This window comes from Coturnix japonica, chromosome 11 (assembly GCF_054131305.1).
Source record: "Coturnix japonica strain WE chromosome 11, WE-NBRP24, whole genome shotgun sequence".
NCBI classification, from domain to species: Eukaryota; Metazoa; Chordata; class Aves; order Galliformes; family Phasianidae; genus Coturnix; species Coturnix japonica.
The window spans coordinates 2187649-2212857 of record NC_140673.1 but is presented as its reverse complement, the minus strand read 5'-3'; the positions used below and the strand labels follow the sequence as shown (position 1 = coordinate 2212857).

Here is a 25209-nt window from a genome sequence, read left to right as displayed (position 1 = left end):
GCCTGGCCAAGTACCCCCGGCCCAAGCGGCTCGTCCGCACCTCAGCCCTTTTTTCGTGTTGCAGCTCTCCAGACCCCGTTTCAAGCACAGATCTGCCATTTGGGCCAGTTGTACTTGTTCCAGAAAGGAGCAATCACATTAAAAGTTCCATTCAAGATCCCATGTTACATCTGGTGCCTCAATAAAAATGTGAAAGTCTTATTAACTGGAGACAGTTTGCTGAGTAGCACTTAAGTACCCATCTGCTGCCCAGGTAACTTCTCTGGAGATGTTTTCTACCTTCCAGGAGTCCTCATTCAGGAGGACCATCCACTGCGAACCCTGAAATGAGGTCTGGGAAGGGGTACGGTCAGGATCCACTGCTTGTATCTGAGCTCCCCTGGTTTGGCTTTGCCTTCCTACCAGGTGCTCAATCTGATTCAGGCTGTGATTTAGAATTTCCTCTACAGACACTAAGCTGAGTGGTCAGTACCACAAAATGAAGAGATGCTATTCAGAGGGACCTGGACAAGCTTGAGAAGATGGCCCATCTCTCCTCTGCCCTTGTGAGGTCCCATGTGGAGTAATGTGCCCAGGCCTGAGTCCCCCAGTACAAGAAAGATGTGGAGCAGTTTTCCAGAGGAGGGCCACAAAGATGAGGTTTGGAGCACCTCTCCTATGAAGAAAGATTGAGGGAGTTGGGATTGTTTAGAATGGAGAGGAGAAGGCTTCAGGGAGATCTTGCCATCTTTCAGTACTTGAAAGGAGCTTACAAAAGGAATGGAACCAACCTTTTCTGCAGGAGGGTAGTGGTAGGACAAGGGGGAATGGATTTAAACTGAAAGAGTTTAGATTTTAGGAGGAAATTATCTACTCAGAGGATGGTGAGGCACTGCAACAGGCTACCCAGAGAAGTTATAGATGTCCCATTCCTGGAGGTTTTCTAGGCCAAGGTTCCTGATGGTTTCTGGGATGGTCTGATCTAGTGGTTGGCACAGTGGGAAGGTTAGAACTAGATGCTCCTTGAGATCCCTTCAAACCCATTCTGTAATTTTTATGATTTTATGATGTAACATCTCTGTACAACCCAGTACCCAGAACACTGAAAATATTCCTCTTCTCTGAATTGTAAGATCTCTCAAGGATATACTTGTTAAGTGTGCAGCAAAGTGCTGTCCATTTTCTGGTCACATATCTGATTTATAGCAGCCCAAGGACACTGGATTTACCACATCATATGAGGGTGATCGTCTCCCAAGTACCTAATCTATCACTGGAGAGAAAGCAGAGACCTGGATGAATTTTAGGACACCACAAGGTGCCTGTCTTGGAGAGAATGGCAATTTACACTAGAAAGTCTTGAATGCCACCACTTCACCAGTCCTCTTACATGCATCATAAATCCAGAGATGGTGGATGATTCCTTTCGTTTGCTGATAAAAGAAACTGTCACTATTTTACTGTGCCTCAAGTTTAGACAGTCACACCAATATCTTTGTATACTATTCCATAGTATGGAGGACACCGTGGTACAAGCTGCACATCTGTGTCCTTCAGGATCTCAGGTCTTTTGCCTCTCTTGGACAGTAAGAATTTCACATGAAACTAATTACAGAAGCTTATAAGATGAAACATACAGAATGTGGCTCCTTAGCAAAAAAAACCCAACAGTATCCAAGTTAAGAATTATTGATCCAGACACTCCCATTTTACATAAACTGTCTGTTACTGAAAACTATCCTACCAGGTTAAGCAACAATTCTTCCCCATTGGGACTCCCACAAAGTTGGTGTGAATCTAATCCTAGCAGTGAGAAAAAAAGCACATCTAGGATTACAAGGAAAGATTTCAAAACCTTATTTTGTAAAAATAAGCTTTTCTTTCTTTGATTATTGCTTTTATTCTGAATTTTTACAGACTACGGCAGAAATTGTTTTGCAGCCTGACAGATCAATACAGACCTTACCCCAAGTTCCAGACTTGTCTCAGGACTCTTTCCTCTGCTTCGTCCTGCAGAACTGGAGCTAATGAAGCATGCCCAAACAGGGCTGCAGATAGCAGAAAACAAAGTGGTTTTCTGCCAGATTATGAGATCCCACATACACATTTGTGAATTACCTTTCAGTCATTAAAGCAGTATTCACACATGTAGAGCACTTTAACATTAGAATTATTTAAAATATCACCTTAATCGCAAACATGCTTAAATCCTGTCTTTTTAAAAGCTGGTGTCTCAGATTTATTTTCCCTTCTTGATTATGTATTCTGTGTGAGAAGTATATACTGCTCTAAGCTCATCATTGTCAGTAAAAGTCTCATTCATGTAAACAAGAGCTGAACTTGCCTGTTATTTAAGAACAGAGCTCAAGTCTCTTTTTTGATCCAAGCACATGCTACTCTTAAATTCCTGAAGGTTACTACCAGCCTGCTCTTAAAAAATAATAATAAAAAAAAAAATTAAAGAAGTGACACAAAATCAAATTCTGATTGCAGAATTTGTCTCTAAATTGACAATTTAATTTAGCTGTTTTTCATAACTGTCCTGCTTATGCCATGATACACAGTAATGTCCTTGCATACCAACTAGGAGGTCATTTTAAAAGAAAAACATTAAAGTGAAGAAGAAAGTGACAAAAAAAATAGATAAACAACTATGCTTGTTCTACTGCTGCTACCCCCTCCTTTAATTCAAGCTGAAACTCATCTGTGGTTCAGATAGAGCCTTAAACATTAAGACACAGTCAGTCATAGCAAGATGGTGATTAACAAAGAATGCAGAAAATCACAAATCCAGATGCACTCAAACCAGTCTGGTAGGCTCATTCATGCTACCTCAAACCTGGGGCTGCTCTTTCTAGAAGCAGTTCATGAGCATCTTTCATTTCCCCATTTCTAGAATTAGCCTGAAAGCAATTTCTACTGCTTAAGAGAAACTGAGTGCTCAATCAAATCACAGGTACAAAGAACTGAGGTTCTGCATTTATCTGTAGGCTTGCTATAGGCCAATAATTCACATCTCTATATCATGTCATACGCCTGAGCTGTGCTACAGTGGAGAAGCTACAGTGAGCCATAGCACTTCCACACTGCAATAAGAATTTACATTAGTCAAAGAATGCCTACTCCTTTACAGATAATTTTTTCTCCAGAGTCTTTGTACACTTAAATTTTCAGAACAGTCTTACAGAATAGGATTTTGTAGTTTTGGAGTTTGAAGATTTTGTGAATGTTTGAAAGTAGATGATGTCCACATCCTCTGCTCATCAGCACCACAGTACAAAGAAGGACGAACAGAAGACCAAAAGCAGAGAAAGCTCAGTTGCAGCATGGCCTCCTCCATCCTCATCATCAATGCTATGTGCAGACCAGCATTAAGAATCATAGCCCCAATTGTAAAAAATGGAAATTGAAAAATATTAAGCACCCCTTAGGGTATTTCACATGTAAAAGTGGAAGAAACTAGCCCCAAATTACTTGCACAAAATTACTGTGGTAGATGCAGAACAGCAACTGCACATTTCAGACTCTCAAAATGGCTCTAGCATGCTTTTCATTTAGCAGGATTTTTTTTTCACTGTCTCTTGGAAACTGTATCAAGCTCTGAAGATTCAAATGTGGCAATCTATATTCTCTCCATTCTTTCCAAATTCTATAACTAAGGCCAGTTGTATAGAAAACTTGAATTTCAGCTGTTTGTAAACAGTATTGTGCCAACAAAAGTGAATATACCCAAGTGCATTACTCAGGAATATAAAAAGAAATGTATTTTTAAAGACGCATGTTTCTAAACTGAAATTTTCTAATCTTCTTTAAAGGACAAAAGGTACCTTTGTGATACACAATTTAAATTAAAAATTGGATCCAAGAGAAAGTGATATTATTGTATTAATAAATATTTTACAATCTTCATGGCAGCTCGTCATCTTACTACTGTCTCAAACTTGCAGCACTGCTGAAATGGTTTTCCTACAAATATATTTACAGCGTAGAGATTGAAATAAGAAAGAAAAAGTCACCTACATCTTTTCAACATTAACTTATGACTAAGCTTTTGAGAATATTTTCTGTCATCAAGGTCAAAACATATGCATACAGCTGAACAGTGACTGAAAGCAAACATCCTGGCATAATATTAAGCATAGCAATCATGTAAACAGCCAATAAAAAGTAGATATTCTTTATCTCATTGTTCTTAAACATTTATATGTCATAATTGGAGGTCTGCACTGCTGTTGCTGAAGCAGAGACATTGCTCTGTCCTGAACAGAGCTACTGATAGTTGCCAGAGGGGCACTGAGATATCTTTTTTGTTCTGTCCTTCTTCAGCAACAAGCATAGTGCTCATTTGTGATTTGAGAGGAACTCAAGTGCTCCATTTCTCTAAAACACACAGAAATGTTTTCAGGAAATCCAAGACTGTGCATCTCCTGAACCAGTTTTTTATGATCTCCTCATACAGACAGTATTAAAAACCTAACATTCTAAATTCCAGCCTACTTAAAATGGTAGGTGCTTCAAGTATTTTTGTGATAGTGAAAAATCATTTATGTTGTATAACATCATGTTAGAAAGCTTATTTACAGATGTTGATGGCTATTTTAATAAGGCATGTAATTTAATGAGGCATTTACTCTCCTTCATGAAAGAGTAATTGAAATGTTAATTTAAATTGGATTGGACAGAACCAAAAACTGGCTAATTGAATGTAAACCAATGATAGTAGGGACTAGCATTATGCCAGGCTGACATTTTTTGCAATAACAAGGGAATCGTGATCGTTTCTATTCTTCAATATTTTCCTAAATGAGCTGGAAGAATGAGAAATAACATATTAAGAAAGATGGCAAATGTTTCTATATTGGGAGGCAAAAAGAGAAGTGAAGCGAAACAAGGAGGAAAAACAAGGAAAAGAAAAAAAGGGAAGGGACGGGAAAAAGCAAAGCAAGGAAATTACCTTATTTGGACATGACTAAAAGACATAGTGAATAATAAAGTATGTATCCCCCAACTAAAGGAGGAAGTAGGGAAGAAGTAGTAAGGAAAAAAAGCATCTGTTAATAATGGCAACCTAGTTAGAGATGTCTGGAAATACAAAGTTGGACATAGGTATATGCATAGAATAAAAAGTGCACACAAGAATCACAGGCCCGCTTAGTGTAGGAATACCTGTTATCCAAGACACTGTCTAGAGCTGATGTCCATGAGCAGTGTGGAGGAATTACAACTGAAGAAAAACATGGGAGTACACTGACCAGCTGAGATGCTTGCACGTGTAAAGATAACAAGTCATATGCCCAGGTGATGTCTAAAAAGGAGCCTATGGGATCAAAATACATCCATCCAGTTAAGAGAACTAGTCTTCATGAGCCCACATATCATTTTTTTTCAGGTCAGTCAACAGCTGGTCCTTTATGCCAGTGGAAGGTGGGCGCTAATATAAAATACTACAATAATAGACTGAAGTTACTATTAAAAACACATGATCTGGGTCTGTGAAAGGAAAATGAGTCATTCAGCATGGTGAGCTGAACCGTATGATTACTGGAGAAAGAATAAAAAATGAGAAGAGATTAATGGGCTGAATATCTATAAAATCTGCGTGAAAGTCTTCTAAAGGAACACTGGAAACTTAAAGAAGGATTAAAGAGGCCCTAGAAAATGGGCGGTCCTTTCGATCAGAAATGGGCTAGCTTGCATAATAGATACACCTTCCATCTATAAATTATGATTTAATATTAAACAAGTTAAAAAAGAAAATTCAAACATCTTCCTCTATTTTCTGTTGCTGGCATCTCAACAAACAAATGAGTTTTATAAATTATATTCCTCTTTAACTGTAATTTTCAGCAAAAGCATTGCTTTATCCTCCTCGTTTTTGAAGCTGACATGTTATTAACATCATACTTTAAGTTTAATTGTCATTGGAGGAAATTGAATTGATAAAACAGAAATAGAAAGTGTCCAAAAATGAAAAAGTAAAATAATAGCATCAAAGCATATTAGCAATAAATTTTAATCAAGAGTATGTCGCTTCCCATTGAGCAAAAACAGACATGCTATGCTATTTGCAATTACTGACACAATATAGCCCAAGTTACAGAAAAACTGGTTATCATCAGTTGAACTTTCAACTAAAATCATTGGAAAGAAGCAGGATGAAATGAAATTGAAATGGGGGAAGTCAAGGCAAAGGAGTGCAGAGCAGTGTTCAAGTCCAAGAAACAAATTGTTAAAAGAAGGTATGCTGCAAAAGGTGTGTTAAAGGCCTGAAAAAAGTCTGTCTGCATCAAGTAAACTGATTTCTTTCCAGCAGCTTAAGGCACCTGGTCTGCCCTAAGACAGGCATACTAATTTGCCTTTGTGAGGCTTACTTCTAATGAGCACATCCAGTCAACCATGAGAAGTGGAATACCCTGAGACATATAATCCAGTCAGCAATGACCTTCCTACCTGGGGTACCAACCATCTAAATTTGTCCATAGCTTAAAAACCCATCACAAAAGAAGAGAGAGCTGCATAGAGAGCTCAGCTTTGCCACAACAATAGAATCTGTCATAGTATACTGACAACACACCTGAAAGCTGCTACTGACTCCTACTAGATCAGAATCTGTTTCCTTAGTCTGCACTTTATTATTCCAGTAACATGGGAAAGATACTCAAGGATATCTGGAGAATTCCAATTGCAGATTATTAATCAAGAGCCAGGCCTCTTGCCCACACAACACAGATGATTTGTGTCTAATAACTGTAACATGAAGAAACTACCAGAGATACTAGTATTAAATTGCAAACAAGGGTTACAAAAATAATCTCAGAATCTGTAAAATGCTGTTGGAATATATTAACAGTTTGCATGTTGAACTCCAACATTTGGAGAGAAGATGTGGCAAACACTAACGCAGCAAAGCAAAGGATGTTCTGCCCTTACCATCTAACAACCTAATGGTAAGATTTTAGGAATGGTGGAACAAAACACGTATTACCACTAAGGATTCCATGATCTCAGCAGAAATAAATCATATTTCACTGTGGAACTGAGGAATATTATTTTAACACTTCTCAAGTTTTGACACCTATAGCATCACTCTGACAGTCAAAGCTCTCCTGATGCATGAGAATTAAACCAACGAAAAATGTTCACTATCCCTCAAGACATCCTTCCTATAAAATCCTGTGCAGTAAAGCATGTTCTGACACCATCTAAGTTTATGTCTAGATACAGAGATTTTGAACAGCATCTATATAGTCAATCCAGACATCATATAACATCAAATTTTCATGTTCTTAATTATATTCTTTTGAATGACACATTTCTAGTATTTACTCAAAAATAATAACTCACACTTGTACTCAAAATCCTGTCACCTAAACTCACATGTGCTTACACACTGACAAGTACAAAACAATGAACATGGCCTGCTATCTTAGTGTCATCTAACTGTTTTGCTCTGCTATCTGCTCTCTATGTGAAAAAGTTTTATCAATTAAAGGAAAGGAGCTGTCTGCACTGGATTACAGTAGAGTCCCAACATCAAACCTAAGAGATCTGATGGAGAACTGCATATTTTTCTTATTCTGAAAATGTTAGAACAATCTCTCCTTTGTCAGACTTCATCAAATACTCTTTGCATTCTTTCCTGTATCTATTCGCTATGCAGTTAAAATATCTAATTAATAAAATAAGTTTTAAAAAAAAGTTAATAATGGCATTCTAAAACTGCTGATTAAAAGCACAAATATCCCTTCTTAGGTTGAATGGCTCACTGTATTTCTCAAGGCAAATAAGAATACTGAGATCCAAAGCAATACATTCTCAGTGACTACCATTCCTTGTCTTGTGATTGCCTTGACACAGCAGATAAATTTAAAGGGCCTTCTGTCCAATTTGAGGCATATGAATGTGAAGAGCACAGTGATAATAAAACCAATTGACTCAAACTGACTCTGCTTCTGGAAGTGACTACAGGTGATATTCTTTCTTCTGCTTAATGCTTCTCTAATGAAGAAAAGCAGATTATGTCATAGTATCAAGGTCAGTAATTAAAAAAGAATTAAAAATAATCTACAGATACCTAGAAATAGAGCTTAAATATATGTGTCATAAACTGATTAGCTGTAAGTTGCTGTGAGGTAATGTAATTCAGCAACAATACATTCCAAGGTACAAGGGTTCATTCAAACACTGTACCAACGCATTAATTAAATAAGTTCATCCTAAACAAAATGATACAATTTATTCTTCTGCTGAAGAATACATCTAAAAATGACACTGAAATTAATGCAAACAAAACTAAGAGCAAATAGCAGATGACAAGACAGTACAGAAATTTGCAGCAAGAAAAAAAATAAAAAGAATAAAGCACAAAACCAATGCAAAACAAAAGCAAGAAAGATAGCTTATTAACAGAAACACCCCAAAATAAAGGCTAATGAACAGTGAAAAGCTTTTATCTTTACCCTACAGTGAAATCAACTTTAAAACACCTCTTGCAGAAGAAAGGACTGCAGCTGTGGCAATCCCACTTCACATTAAATTCTCTCTTTCAAAAATTCTTGACTCCCCAAGGCAACTCATCTCAAATTATGGCTAATGTAAAAGTCAATGAATTTGAAAGGGACGTTCTTTTTTCATCAGGATAAGTCAAAGACAAAGTCTCAAGGGAAAAAAATATTCTGACCCATTGCATATGAGAAGGTCTCATGCATATTCAAGCAAATGCTGTATCACAGCTTACACCTTCAGGAGATGTATTTGGAACAGACAACATTCTTACTGCGTTTCAGTCTTTCCATAATCCTATGACTGAAAGCTAAGTGAAGATCAAAAATTATCCATATAACTTCTCAGCTGAGGATGCTTTAACTTCAGTTAATGCATATCGTATCTGAATAAGACATTTACATCTTGGGGCCCCGTAGGAGTTTGTGGAGATAATGATTAAGAGAGCTCTGGAGATACCACACTGGAGTGTCAAATCTGTAAGAAAAAAAGGAGAAAATACTTCATTCTAGATCTGTAGTAGGGAAATTGCATGGAAATACTGGAGCACAAAAAGTGTTGAGCAAGTACACAAGAACTGCTAAGACGACAACAGCCAAAGCAACTGAAGCAGAACCATGGAATGGGGATATGATGAAGCATCTTGCCGAGTGCCCCATGATGAGGTGATTTATGCAAGGGAGGACTCTGGGAGTGGGAAGGGTCATGGGGGCGTGGGGTTGCGCTATTGGGTGTACAAGATGACCCTGTGTGGAAGACATTGCTGGTATATAAACTGTGTGACACAGCAGTAAATTGAGAGCAAGCTCCGTGGCATCCGTGTATGTGTCTCTCTCCCCAGACAGGGTCTGGCCTAGGGTCATTTGTCGGAGTCGACACAAAGTCAGTATTACCTCTCTTTAATAAAACTTCAGTACTTTTAAAGGCTGCACTATTGGGATATTAGCTCTAAGTGTCTGGAATTCAGCTTGGATTTCAAAACATTTGTGAGGACTCATGGTTTTGACCTTCATACCCTAATGTAAATATTGTCTCAGATATGCCGGTTCCCATGTTCACATCCCTGAAGTTTTAGCAGAACACAAGGTTTTCATTCACTGTTGGTCACAATCTGCTGCAAGTCACTCTTTCCTGTAACAGTCCTTCTGCCCCTTCCTACTTTCAGAAGGCTGCAAATTGAGTTGAAACTAAAGCTCAATAAAATCCAGTATTGGTGTATAAATCCACAGCCTACTGAATAGAGAGCAGTTTGAAAACAATTAATCATCATTTTTAGAGTCTTCTGGAAGCAGGAAATGAGTTCATTTTACGTGTGGAATGTAAGATTTCCTATTTATTCTTGTTTAATTTTTCATCCCTCTAGCTGAGGTCCCCTGAGTCTAAAACAAAGTTTTTTACACTTTTTGATGCTCCAGTATATCACCATCTGGGGATGAAAATTTCTACCAAGTCTTCTAAATGATTTTGCTCTGTACTGCAACATTTTTACTACATGAGTTGAGTGCTGAAAGGAGTTTGGCCAGCTTGTACAATTATAGCAATGTAGCATAGTGCTCTTTACCATGCGGATATGAGAAAAATCAGATATCACAATAAAACTCTGCAGACCACTCCATCAGGCCAGCTTGAACTGCTGTCTTCATCTCCACAAACCTCTTTTAAAATCTCTTCTTATTTCTGTCATCAGCTGGAGCGAGTATTGAAAGCCAACACCTTCCTAGACACCACAAGCTGTGAGAGCTGTATTGGTCACCAGCTCTGGCAATGCCAGGTCTCCTCACTCAAGCAGAAAGGTGCCCATCTGAGTTAGCCCAGGGACACAAGATATTTCATTTACAAGGCAATTTTTCCATTTTTTTAGCCTGTTGATTTGTTTGAATACTGCCATTGCTTGCGTAAAAACTGTATGCTTCACAGTCAGTGGGAATTTAATGAGCTCTCTCTAAGGACTGAATTTCCTTAACTTTCATGATGGGACATGTCTGTTCTTCCTTGGCCCATGTCTGTGTTCGCTGAAATCAATAGAAGCTGGCCCAAACTGTTTCAGTAAAACTTCAGAGGAATTATTGCAGGAGAGCTTGATTACTTGTGAAACTTTATTTCAGTCATTCATTAGTTCATATGCATTTTTCTTAAAAATCAGATAACCACATCCAGTATACAGAGATATGGAACAAATCCCAACAGTCTTAATAAAGAAAGAGAAAAAAAGAAAGGAAGAAAGAAGAAAAGAGAGGAAAAAACAAGGAAGAAAAAAAGAAAAAGAAAAATATTTTTAAAAAGGATGGAAAGAAAAGGTAAGAAATGAAAAGGAAAGAGAAAGAAAGGAATGAAAGGAGGATAACTTTAAAAACAAATGAGCTCTGCTTAATTAAGTTACCAGGGAAAAAAAGTACAGAAACCGGGGTGAACATCAGTTTTGTTCAGACACAGTATGAACAAATCACATAACTGCTAGTAATCATATAGATGCTAACTAGAAGGACACCATACATGAGAAAATCAATTTATTCTTTTACTCATCAGCTAGTGTTAGCTACTCTCCCCTTCTATCATTGCTTCTCAAAACTTTGTTGTCCAGTGTCAGCAGAGCACTGCCTATTTCCCTTTCAAACTCTCGCCTTTACCTGTGCACCTTATGCAACAGCTCCAAAAACCACTGTGATCAGTTTAATGATATTTCTGCACCTGCAGTGCAGTTCTTTCACAATTTTTTTCTATCTAACGATCCAAAAGTACTGACCTACAAATTCAGAATGAATCTTTATAGAAGGGACACAAGATGTCACAAACCACGATGGCACTGCATCCAAATCTATCCTTCTGTTTCCATAAGCCAACAAATGACAGCATTTTGACCATGTAGAAGTTAACCTGTCCATCTCTGGAGACCCCTGAAAAATTGCCTTACCCAGCTGACACAAAGAGTAGCATAATTTCAATTTTCTTTTCAAGAAACGAGCAAAAAATATTATGAAAACACATAAAGAGAGTATAACACCAAATTTAATGTATTGTCGCCATCACTTTGGAAATGAAATAGTCCAAGGGCAGAAAATGACAAGTTTAAACATTCCCAGTACGCCTTTACACAGTTTTTTTTCATAGGGGTTGAGGCCTGAAAAGTTGATTCAGATTGTCCAGATACAGTCCTGAAGGGGAAGGAAAAAGATATGTATTTATTCCTTGCAAGTACAAAAGAGTTTGGATTTCTTCCTCTGAAAAGTTTTGATTCTTGTCTTCTCTAAAAGCATGAATGCTTTGGCATAGCCTCCGATGCATTTGTGTGCAGAGAGACTACTGCTACTTCCCCCAGTAGACAAGAAGAATTAGCATTTTGATGATACCTTTAGTATATCTTCAAGCTTTCAAAAGGGAGGATTTCAGTGTTTCGCAGTCATGAAGCTAGGATGATGCCACCTCCAGGATCATCAACTTGCCTCATCTCTGCTGAGAGCATAACTGGGTCTTCTTAACCTCATAGTGAGCCATGGGCAGGGATTTCATGAAGGTGACAAAGGTAATTAGGAAGTGTTAGTGCTCTCTGTGTTATCTTTGCAGATGACATGCATATATTAAATCATCTGTTACAGATTTGATTTACTTACAAAGGGAGATACCATCTTTTTGTCAGAAAATTTATACATTTTTGTAGAAGTCTGGTTTTCATTCAATTACAAATTTCCTGTCAACTTCCATGGGATCAGGAGTTTAGCTTTATGTAAAATGAAAGTGATTATTACCAAGCAGAACAGGATGGTATTCTGAATGGATTACAGTGAGCGCCACATTCATTTTTGTAGATGAAAAGTAATTATTGCTTTAGGAGTGAAACACTGATCTGTGCATAGTTTTAATATTAAAAAAACATAGATTTTAAGATAAATTCGATAGGAAAAAAAATTGTGGTAGGAAAAATGAGCTAATCCTAATATTACCACAGGGTTAATGTTCAGACATGTATCTGCATATACTGCAGCAGAACAGGCTGAGACGACTAAATACCTTAGGAGACAGCTCTGCAATATGCTGAAGTCAGATATGAGGCAGAGTCTGGAAATAATAAGAAGAAGTAATAGGTTTTATCTTTCAAATTACTTTAGGACTTGTAGCTTCCATAAAGAGTAAGTACTTATTTTATTTTTTCTAGGTAAGACCATTTAAAGCAATTGACCCTGGTAAGACTGTAGATTTCTGCTACGATCAACTTCCAGGGTCCAGACTCAAAGCAATTGAACTTCAAGATTCAGTTTCACCTATTACAAAGTTAAAGAGAATCTTCAAAGGAGAAATCACTGATCATGAGCAGGAGTGTGAAAACCACATTATTCCATGTCCTCTGATCAAGGTTTTGTGAGGCTCAGAGGTGAGCGTTTTTATTGGATGTATGATATGTCTGTGAAATGAAATCAAAGGAAATCAAGAACAATAAATATGCCTTATAGTAGTACTATAGGTGAAAATTACTCTACTCTTGGGGGTTTTTTAAGTTCACTAATTCAGGTTTATTCTTTAGGAGCACATTGCCTGAAGAAAAGCTATATCTATGCCTGTGCAATTTGCAGCTGAATTATGGTGCTCGAAATGGGCTCCAATATTTGCTTGCAGGAGAGATCACATACTGGCCAGAAGTTTGAAACCACTAAATTTATATTTTGGCAATCCATATCTTGGGCGTAGGAAGGATGCTGAGCCTGGGAGTAGCATTTACCTACTCTTCATACCAGCCAAGTGCCAAACATGGTGGTTTCTTCATGAGCTTACTTGGACCTGAATATACTTCGTTTTCAGTAGCTGAACTGAAGATATCAAGGGAAGAAAGTAAATAAAATATATTTTTAAAAGGAAAAATAATTGAAAATATGACAGTCAAGAAATATGCATTGAAAATTGGGAGCTGCAAATGTAGAAGTGCTGTATTTGTCACATTCTTATCCCTCTGAAACCTTTGTAGTCTTATGCTCAAAGAGTACAATTTTCTGATATAAAATATATATATATATTTTCATTTTTATATGAGTAAAGTACAAAAAATAAATAGAGGATTTGTTGTTTTTAAATTTAGGATTTAATTTAGGATTTTTTATTTTTTTTTTGGTCTTGATTTGTTTTTTCAGACTGGCCCACAAAAGGGAAGGGGAAAAAAAAAAAAAGAAAAAAAAAAACAAGGAGAACTTAGAATTTTATCTAAGACCAAAACAACATAAGTGGTACCATATTTCCTTCCTCATCTGAAGATGAAATTCTGCATTGTTTGTAACTCGCCCATTTTCACAAGAAATTCTTCACAAATTTTTAGTTGATTTTTCTCTTTCTTACTCTTCAAAATACCTTTCTTTATTCACCTTGTAGAATAAATGGAGTGTAGCTTGAAATTCAGGTCATACAATTGAAGCAGAAGGTTTTGTATGAAATCAAACTTTTTGAACCAAATTCCTCAGTATCTAGCTAGCTTCACACACACATATATATACATGAAAATAGAGATGGAAGTTCAGGGGAACCTCTCTAACTATTTTTTCCAACCCCTACAAGCCCCTCTCATACCAAAAGAGCAAAGCTTCAAACAATTTCTGTCCTTTTCCTGTAAGTCTTTCATTTCTTAGTACTTCACACAGTGATTAGAGAAGCTGCAGCAATTGATGCCCTTTGGTGGCCTGTGTCTTCTCTGCACATGTTAGATGGGCTCTCCTTCATGTCAGTGGGTTATGTCCTATTAGGAACTAATAAGACTATGACCACCAGGAATCCAGGCTCCCTGTCAGGAATGATGGCTCTCCATGTGTGTTGCTTTGATATGTGGCTGAAAAAGTGTCTGCCAGGCTCGACCTCATCTCTGTTTTGGCATTTTATTCTCTCTTCATAGCCTCTTGTATCACAAAAAATACATCATCCCCTGCCTTTCCACCCACAGTGGAGGGCCAGATGCTCTATTTCATTTTTTAAAAGGAGGTTATAAATACATTCTTGGAAGATTTTGCACATTTGGCTAGCAGAGTTTCATTTGGCTCTGCATCTTTCACTATCAATTGTTTGCCTTTTTTGGTCTGTTTGAGTCTTTCTTGCAAAATGACAGTGCTGGATGATTCCAGCACCTGGGGCGACCTCCCACTTTATTTGATTCATCTGTTGCTCAGTCCCTCTGCATTCCAATTATCACTTCAAATCTGCCTCCCTGTACTTCTCTCTAGCCACCTACTGCATCCACTTTTGCTTTTCAAATCCTTTTCTGGAACCCGTGATCCTCATTCCATTCCACCTCTTGCACTTCCACACCACAGTAGGGAAGCTTTCTTATTCAGGAAAGCACTGGAGCGTTTGATTTTACCACAAGGGTTTTTTTGAACCAGAGCCTCTATTTAATCCACTTAGTTTTGTTATTGATGAGCTCCACTGCCCAGAGGCTCAAGTCAGCAAAGCTTTTATGCATGTTTAGCTGATTCTGGTGGATTGCTTAGAGTTAAGCACATGCTTAGATGTTTCTCTGAATTGGAGCCAAGATGTTTTTCTTCCACAGCAACACAGCAGTAGAACTGTGAAACAGTTTATCATGCACAGCAAATCTTAAAAGGCCAGTGGCATCACAAACCAGTTTCACAAATAGAAAACCAGTATCACTGCTCAGTTCTGTGTTCTGCGTGTGAGAACAGGATATCATGCTAAAAAATAAGCCATTTGAGCTGGCCACAAAGCACAAATGTAGCACCATATGTGAATAGATCTTGGTCAGTAGACTTCATATTTCTGTTCTTAGTTAGAAGCATTTATGTTAAATATCTTTCTGAAATGGTATTATCTAAGTTAATATATTTAATAAGAATTGAGAATTTTGATTGATTATGAGATAGAACATGAACATATACATTGATTTTCCTTTGGTACTGCTCTAAAGTTAAATCCCCAGATAAGAGAGACGATCAGTGCTGACTCTGAATAATAACCTGACACGAAGGACCACCTTATCTGCAAAGTGGAAAGATTTATTTAATGTAGGAATTCCACATCTACATACAACTGCTTTGAATTAAATTCCGATCACTTTGCCAACATGGGTAAAGCCTGCACACTCTGATTGCAGAAAATAAGGCTCTTCAGGGAAACTCTAAAGCATACAATGAAAGCAAAGCAGAAGTGCCAACTGTGGCACTGTTATAGAAGTCCTCAGTTAACTGAAATATTCTTCAGCCCTTGTTGCACAGCCTGGAAAAATACACCTACGCACTTTGTCAGTGCTAAGCATCTCAGTAACTTCAGCAAAACACAGAGAAATTCATATGTTCTTCAAGATATTTCCATGACCAAAATCTTCATGTCTAAAATAGATTACAGAGATTACAGTAATCAGATCACATTTGAGCTGGTGTCTTAGAAATGTTATGGCTTGCAGTGCTTTGTGAACTGATTCCCTTACTCCACAACTGTTCTCTATTATTCTTCAATTCCTGTTGTATTGACTTACTGCCCAATTTCCTATAAAACTAATTGCATTTCAACACTATTAAAAGAACTTTGGAAATAATACTTTAGACTTTCTAAAATGTCTCCCAAAATGATCTGCAGTCACTGCACAGGTAGCTTGGGAAGGCTTTTCTGTCATTAGGGTCTAACATAACTACCTTAATAGGAGAGACAATGAAAGAAATAACTAACAAATAGAAACAGAAGTAGAAACAAGCAATTACACCTGAAGTAGGTATGCTAGCTTGGACTGCAGTGTGACCCAGCATGCAACATTTCCAACACCCAAGCATAAACGACAGATCAGATTTCTATAGGATGGCACTGATAGGTCTGCAGCAGGGATTATTTATGGTTCCTCATCCACAATGAAAAAGTCAGGAGCTGCCCTTTGTATTTCATCTCTCTCTCACTTTGCTGAAGACAGGTGAGAATGGGATCTGGCATGTGGTGGGGTTGCAGGAACAGCTCAGCCTCAGATGCAGCTGGTAGCTGTGTGGATTTGTCGCCTTTGGGTTCAAGGCTGTCCAAGCCATCAATAGAGAGAGAGGTTTTGTGTCAGCTGAGACCTCTAGTTGCTGGGTTTACCCCTAGCCCTCACATGTGATTTAACAGGGGGACTTCATAAGGACAATTTGACATAGCCAATTACTTTGATTCTCTAGATACCTACATTTAGATGTTTGAAACTTCCCCATAGCTCACACTTTGTTTCTGTCTCTGCTGTTTAAAAGTTGTCTTATCTGACCTCTTGAGTTGATAGAAAATAGTCATTGAGATTATTATTTTTTTCATTAATATCACCTATCACTCATGGGAATGAGTTTGGAAAATGGTGGTTGAAGTCATATCAGCCAGCATTCACTGAGGTGAATGTGATTTGCCATTTTAATTCCACTTCTCTAGATTGAGTGCAAAATTCCACTCTGAAGAAGGAGATTATAAAGATTACATAACGTACGTAACATAGAAAAATAATACTGATGCTAAAGAGAACATGCAGAAATAATTTCTATGAGGCTTTGCTATTCCGAATAAAATGATGTGATAAAATACAAGAAAAGAAACATGGCCAAAAGCAACTGAGCATTACATTTTGTGGAGCCTCAGTCCATCACCACTGCAGGATGCATGACAACGATACACCACTTATTCCTTACCAAAAATTATCTTTACTCAGCAGGACATCTGTTGTGCACAAAACTCACATTAATGCTCACGGAAGAGCCATGTATTTTGGCCTCCTAAGGCTGAGGCCCTTTTGTCACTCTCAACAATTTAGTGACATTATTAGGATATTTCATGCACTTGCTGGTGGCATTATGCCAGCATTACACTGATGTAACTCTTTACACACTGACCATTTTGATGCAGACTGATTTGCTGCAGAAAAAGCAGTGTGTTGTAAAATGAATTTATGGCATAGTGAGAACTCTTCATTTATATCACATACAGACTACCTTTGTGGGCATGAAAGTCCCAGATTCCAGCTATTGATCATTTAGCTGTCTATGTAATTTATTCCACTTTTAAAGAGAGACAACATGGGTTGAGTGGGATAGATTCCCATAATAACCTAATACATATTTTCTCATGTAGACAGGCCTTCAGGCAGACAGACTGGATGTGGAACAACAAATGTGAAACCCTGCGGGTGGATTTCATCTAGAATACAAAGCTACCAGGTCTTCTTTCATAGGAAAACAAACAAAACATAGAAACAAAAAACTTATCTTAGGAACAACTACTTGTCATTCTAACATTCCTAGAAACCGATACCAAGGCCAGTTAGACTTGTAGCAAAGCCTGTACTTGGCTTGAGATTGGGTAATTTGTTTTTCATTCAGTACTCAAGTCATGTATGCTAGAGAGTTTGCTAGAGAGTACATCCACGAAAAGTTGTACTGAGCAATTACAATTTCCCATTCAAGACCCCCAAGAACTATTTTATATTCTTTGCCAAATTATCAAAGCAGAAATAATAGAAAGTAGGTAGTTATTAGAATGTTCACCAGATATCTAATCTGCCCCCATCTCAAAGCAGAATGAGTTCAATTAAACTTTTGATGTCATATACAAAATAGGAACAAGTCATAGGAAGATGAAATCCCATGCAGGTTATCCCCCTGCCACTGTCTTTCTGCACCAAGTAGTTGCGCAACTGCAGAGCACAAAAATTGCTGTTTCAATGACCAATGTTATTAAAAACAGCAAGAATCTGGCTGCTTTGATTATTCTCTTGTTAAACATATATGAAAAGAAATCCAAATCAGAAAGCGGTATAGTGCAAAGGTCAAACTGTCTTTCTTCCACTAGATATTGCATGGAATATTAAACAATGGAAAATTTGATAATTTATGCTCACGACAAAGGTTGTAACAAAAATGAGAAACTGAAGCAACTAATTCTTCATATGGGAAACAGTAAAATTATAATTCATTGTAATTGCTGCCTTTAGATTATAATTTTCTGGTTCCCTTGGGTCCCACAGCAGGATAAATGGATGAAGGATGTAGAAGGACTTTAAAGAAATTTATATCAGTGGGAGAAATTAACTCATAAATAGTTATGGAATATATCATAAGTTCTTCAGCAGAGCTGCTATAACCAAAGCAGAAAGTCTTATCTAGTTAGTCAGATTTTTTTATACTTGGTCTTTTCAATTAAAAATTCAATAAATATATAAAAGGAAACATTTTCAGTAAACAAACTTGCAAGGTGCTGATGGAAAAAAATACGCCAACACTTCTTGCATCCTATCAGTTTTACTCTCCAATTTTACATAGCTTTGATCTCATCTTTATCTGAAACAAGGGAACAGAAATTGTCACCAGCCCACCATTAGGATGCACAGCATGTCATGTGAAGCCTGGCTTCCTGCCAGCACATATCAGGAACACTGCCCTGTCGACGTCCAGCTGAGACAGCACAGAAAGCTTATGTGTTCTGCCCTTTCTCTTCAAAATGTAGCTCGCAGTGATGGCAGGAGAGACCACAGAGCCAGGCAGGTTTTTGAACTTGCTATTAGGGTAGAATTTTGGCACTTGTGCACACATAAATCATACTTGGTCTGCAATCGGTGGCTGTAGACGAAGGAAAGGGAGTGAAAAGAAGTGAGTGGCACAACACCTTTGAATTCCTGACAGTGCAAAGTAACACCATTTTTCAACTTCAGCCTTTCTATCGTCTTCCCCACACTGAAAAATAAAGACTATTTGGCGAAGCTGCTTTGGTTGTTGAAGTCAATTTCCCAAGAACAATCTTCAGTTCTGAAGCCAAATGAATCATCACTCACCTCAGTGAGCATCCTTTTCACTCGTAGGCAAGATTGTTGTCTTTCCAAGCAGAATCCCCAAGAAATTCAGAGTAGACACTATGAAATTCAAAGTCTCGCTATGGGGGCAGAACTCACAAGTGCTCTGCCATGAAATTCTGCTTTGCTGCTTGCAGGGGGTCTGGTTTCATCAGAAGGCAGTGGGAAAGATGCTCTTGTTTTATTCATACACAGAGCAGGACGATTCACTAACATTTTTAGCAAAAAAAAAAAAAGAAGAAGGAGAGAGAGAGAGATTTTAGTGAAAATCAATGCAATTTCTCATTTATTACCAAAGCATGTTAATTAGGTATGTGTTCACTCCTGGAGAACAACATGAAAGTCATTTGGCATGAAAGGGCTGCAATCTCTAGGTAAAGCCATGCAAAGTCAGAACAAAGATGAGAGTGCTCAGAAGCATACTCTCCCAGAAGTCTCCTAATGCTTTGGACGTTTCTGTCTTCTCCACTTTTACCAAAATAGATTCATGAAAAAAAGAGAGAGTAGGTTTGCTTTGGGTACCATCAGTGTCTGAGCAGGATGGCTGCCCTCAGGAAAGAATGGAGCATTAAATACGTATATTGAAATGAGAGAGAGCAGCACCCAGCTTCTTCACTTTCTAATAAATAAAGTCAGATTTTCAGTTAAGAGTCTACATAACACATTTCTGTTTTTCCACCCAAAATGTTCCTAAGGACATCCATTCTGTCCTTAACATCTATGAAATGAAATATTTGAGCTTCTCCTGCAGTATGCTCTAATACCAGTTTACCAGCTACTCAGCCAGCAGAAAGGAGAAAGGCATCCTTATGCACTAGGTGGTCCGAAGCCTTCCTGTTCCATGTCTCCTTTTCATTGCAGCCCACCACAGACTGTCTGACAGACAGACACCTATTACAACAGCCAGTGCAGCTGATGAAAACAAAGCTATCCAGAAGCACTGGAGAGCTTGAGAGAATGTATAAAAGCATTCTTTTTGCTGAGCAAAAAGAATGATGATTGTTCTTGGGAGGGTAGATTTCTGGATTAAAAATGTGTTTTTCTCTCTCATGCTTGAGCTAGCAGGGAAAATGGAAAAAGAATCATTAAGCTCCATCTTTACTGGGTTTTTTTTGGTGTATGGGGGAGCTTCACTGACAATTGTTGATCATGCTTTGCTGAAACTGTGTTTTTTTTAGCATATCTGTCTAATAAGCCTGAGTAGTTTACATCATCTGTTTTTTGTGTGTGCACATTGGATAAAATCACACTTTACACAGTTTCAAACTACTCTACAAAACCAAACGCATCTTTCTGTACTTTTTCTTTATTGTGTAGCAACTCAGTGTAGGGTATAGCCAGCTGCCTTGGTGACTTAAAACCAGGTGGTTCTCCCTGACTCCATCCTGTTACTCCATGGCACAGCTGGGCTGAGCAGACCTCCATCGAATCGCAACATCACAGAATTTCCTGAGCTGGAGGGGGTCTACAAGCTTGGAGTCCAACTCCCATCCCCACACAAGACCACCAAAAACCCAAAGCCCATGTCTGATAGCAGTGACCCAATGCTCCATGATGGCTCAGAGCCATGACCACTGCCCTGGCAGCCTGGCCTGTGCTTTACCACCCCCTGGTGCAGACACTTTTTCTAATGCACACTGCCATGTGGCTCCATGTTATAGTTCAATGTAATTTTCTCTCTGTCTTCAAGAAGCTACAGAGCTTGGTTCCTTCCTGGTATAAATCACTGCAGTGAACCATAATTTACCTCAAGTCCAACTGAACAATATTGTTTATTCCACGATATGATTTCACTTTAAAGACGTACACATTTAATAATGAGTATCATAGCATTAAAAAGGCCATGAAAGTAAATTCATGCTCTTTTCTAAAATGTTGTGGCATGTTTATCACTGTCAAAACATTGCATCATTATGGTTGGTTCTTAACCTGCAGTGTTGTCTCTTCCCCAGCATGAGTGTTACCTGATAAGCTGTAGGCAAAAACCATTTATTTATTTTTATGTGTAGAGAAGATGGTTTGTATTCAGATGTGGTCTTCTAGACACTTCATCTCCCAGGCTAAATATTTGCACCAAGAAAAAAGGATGGAACCAATATACAAGACTATACACCTTCCTAAAAAATCATCCCAATTAGGTCATTATTTACAGCTACTTATAGGCAGATTGGAGTTATTTTCTGTAATACGTTACAGAGAAAAGAAGTTCTTTTTCATGTTTCAATTTGCACTGATATAAAGATACATCTTTGTTTTAAAAAAAAAACCCACAACCTTATTTTCCTACTTCAAACAAATCCTTTTATCTAAGGGTGAGCCCAGGTTGTTACTTGAGATTGTTTGCATAAAATCTCATTAGCCTATTGATTCTACTTCTAACACCTAAGGTAATACTTCATTACCATGCAAATAAAGACAGACATTTTACTTGTAGCTTAATACGGGACTGATTGTTCTCTTTTACATAGTCCAACAACAAAGCACTGTTAATGAAAGTCATCAATAATTGTTCAACAGGTGGAAAAGATTAGAGTCAAACAGAACCTTTTTTTTTTTACCAGCAGGAACCTCCCTTTCCTATCTAAAATACAAATTCTGTTGATTACCACCCTTCAGGAACTGCATGACTCAAAGTTTCATCTTTTTTCTCCCCCATGCAGATATTCTGCTCAGCAGAGCAAGATATTCTAAAATTCACAAAGTGAAATCCTGACCCTTCACTGAAGACAGTGAGACAGTCAGCTCCTGCTTGCTCCTCAAAATCCCAGCTCTGTCTTTTGGTCTGGGTATGGCTCTGTATACTGCTTTTGCTTCTGATTTAGACGTTTTTGGTGTGGAAGGTCACTTCTTTAATGCAGCACACAATCTGTGAAAAAAAATTACATTGCCTGAGTACTCACAAAGTCTAATGATTTCGTCTATAAAAATAATAGCCAAATAGGCTGTTACAGAGATTTCAAGCCTTTACAAATAAAATTACCATGTGATTTGGGATGGACAGTATGTCCAGAGAAATGAGAAGAGGCTGAGGTTTTGGACAACCTGCTACAAATCTTATTTTATATAGGAAGTCTTCAGATACTCAGGGATAATGCCTTTAACAATGTTATCTATTTACTCCTTCTATTTATTTACTCTTTTTACACTATCTGGTAAATGCTAAGGAGAGAGCAAAGCTATAACAGACCATTGCTTCTCTTCTGAGAGAAGACAGATAGACAGGGAGAGAGCTGCAAAATAGGGATGTTTTAACTGCTTAAAATTACGTGTTTGTGAAGCTAAACTGTTAAATGGTGACTGGTTTAAACAGCACAGACCTTCACAGGGAACTACCACTGATCTCATCCTATAAAAAGGTATTTCTTTTCCAAAGCTATATTAAACTTAAGCATAACTGCCCTCCAGGAGGTAATAAAAATGTCACTGTGGCACCCCTTGGGACACATATTGTGAGTGCACAAGCTGAAAAGGAGAACAGATGAGGGCAAAAGTATCCTTTCAGATCTCATGAGCAAAGGTGTTCCTGCAAGCAGGCTTGCCAAGGGTAAACCAGCTTGTCTTCAGAAAGCCCTCAACACAGATCCTGCAGGTAGTAGGAAAGAAACCAGGCAAGGCAGAAAATAATTCCCTGAAGGACACTGGAATGGCAGTAAAATACAGCTGGGTTCATGGGAGAAAAAATGTCTGGAGAGGAAACCCTGAACAAAGAGTGTAAACTGCTAGATCTGCTCAAAAGCTAATTTTATTGCTTTCTCTTTGAGCTGAATAGACACAGGAAAACAAGATTAATAGGGATGGACACTGTTAATGAGATAAAATGTGAGTAAAGCCTTGCTGAAGTCTAAAATCTCTTCAATTCTCCATCTACGTAAGGAAACAAAGGTAGCTGGCAACAACAACAAAAAATAATAATAATAATAATAAATAAATTGGACCCACAATGCTAAGCTTACATGTGAATTCAGGTCATGTAGAAGCAGAGGTACATGGAAAACCAAAATAGATGGGCCACAAACATCCTAGAAGTACCTTCGGGCAAGTTTTCAGTATCCTGTACAAATGCATAAAATAACAGAATCACTCATGTTGGAAAAAACCTTAAAGATCATCAAGTCCAACCACAAACTGACCATACTACACTAACTAACATGCTCAACCATGTCCCTGAGTACCACATCCAAATTGTTTTTAAACACATCCAGGGATGGTGACACAACCACCTCTCTGCGGAGCCTATTCCATCATTAAACAACCCTTTCTGTAAATAAGTTTTTCCTGATATCCAACCTAAACCTACCATGGTGTAACTTGAGGCCACTTCCCCTTGTCCTGACACCCATCACCAGTGAGAAGAGACCAACCCCACTCTCACTGTAAGCTGTAAATCCAGTCTATCCAAATCCCTCTGTAGCACCTTTCTCCCCTGAGGCAGATCAACATTCCCTCCCAGCTTGGTGTCATCTGTAAACTTACTGAGGGTGCACTCAATCCCCTCATCAAAATTATCAATGAAGATGTTAAACAGAAGCGGCCCCAGCACTGAACCCTGGGGACGCTGCTCGTGACTGGCTGCCAACTGGATTCAACTCCATTGATCACGACTGTTTGGGTCCAGCCATCCAGCCAGTGTTTCACCCAGCAGAGCATATGCCCATCCAAATTGTGGACAACCAGCTTCTCCACGAGGATGCTGTGTGTGACAGTGTCAAAGGCCTTTCTGAAGTCCAGGCAGACCACATCGACAGCCTTCTCCTCATCCACTAAGTGGGTCACCTTGTCATAGAATGAAATCAGGTTTGTCAGACAGGATCTACCATTTGTAAACCTATGCTGACAGGGCCTGATCCCCTGGTTGACATTTAATTGGTGCATGATGGCTCCCAACACTATCCGTTCCATAAGCACTCCTGGCACTGAGATGAGACTCATAGGTCTGTAGCTACCAGGATTGTCTTTCAGGCCCTTTTGTAGATGGGCGTCACATCTGCCTGTCTCTAGTCTGTCAGGACATCCCCAGTTTGCCAGGACTGCCAAAGGATGATGGAAAGTGGATTGGCAACCACATCCACTAACTCTCTCAGCACAATGAGGGGCAATCCATCTGGCCCCATGGACTTGTGAGTGTCCATCTTTCAGTGCGGTTCCAAAAACATCTCATCATGGATTACACAGGGCCTATTCTGTTCTCCATCCCCATCTTCCAGTGCAAGGGGCTGTGTGCCCAGGGAGCAACTAGTCTTACTATTAAAGACTGAGGCAAAGAAGACATTAAGTACCTCAGCCTTACCCTGATCCTGAGTCACCATGCTCCCCTCTGCGTTCTACAAGGGATGGAGATTTTCTTGCTGTTGATCTATTTATAGAAATATTTATTGTTGTCCTTTACCATAATGTCCAGGCTCACTTCTAGCTGGGCTTGGACCTTCCTTTCTCCCTGTACAGCTTTGCTACGATTTTTAATCCTCACAATTTACTTGCCCCTTCTTCCAAAGACCATAAACTTTCCTTTTATTCCTGAGGTCCAGCCAAAGTTCCCTGTTCAGCCAGACCTGTCTCCTTCCCCATCAGCTTGCCTTCTGTCACCTGGGGATCGGCAGCTCCTGCACCTTTAAAATTACTACCTTAAATTATTCCTGGGCTCCCATCACAGAATCACAGAATCACAGAATTGTAGGGGTTGGAAAGGACCTCTAGAGATCATCGAGTCCAACCCCCCTGCCAAAGCAGGCTCCCTACACCATGTCACACAGGTAGGCGTCCAGGCGGGTCTTAAATATCTCCAGAGAAGGAGACTCCACCACCTCCCTGGGCAGGGATGCCCTCCCATGCCCTTCCAGTACTACCTCCCAAGGGAACTTTTCAACCATGGTCCTAAAGAGGTTAAGGTCTGCCCTCCAGAAGTCCAAGGTGGGAGTTCTGTCTCCTCTCCATGATTCAACAAGTATCAAGAAATCTGG

The 25209-nt window shown here is 38.7% G+C and overlaps 1 long non-coding RNA gene across 2 annotated transcripts; it reads right to left on the bottom strand.

Moving 5' to 3' along the window:
- Window positions 1-1158: 1158 nt before the first annotated feature.
- Window positions 1159-22115, bottom strand: LOC107317316 (uncharacterized). 2 transcript variants are annotated; one of them, XR_004308212.2, is made up of 3 exons: window positions 21967-22115; window positions 19235-19461; window positions 1159-8958 (listed from the first exon to the last, which is right to left on the bottom strand). It is a non-coding gene; the product is annotated as an uncharacterized LOC107317316 (long non-coding RNA). The 2 variants fall into 2 exon arrangements; XR_004308211.2 differs by lacking the exon at window positions 1159-8958 and adding an exon at window positions 13632-19022.
- Between the last annotated feature and the right edge of the window lie 3094 nt (window positions 22116-25209).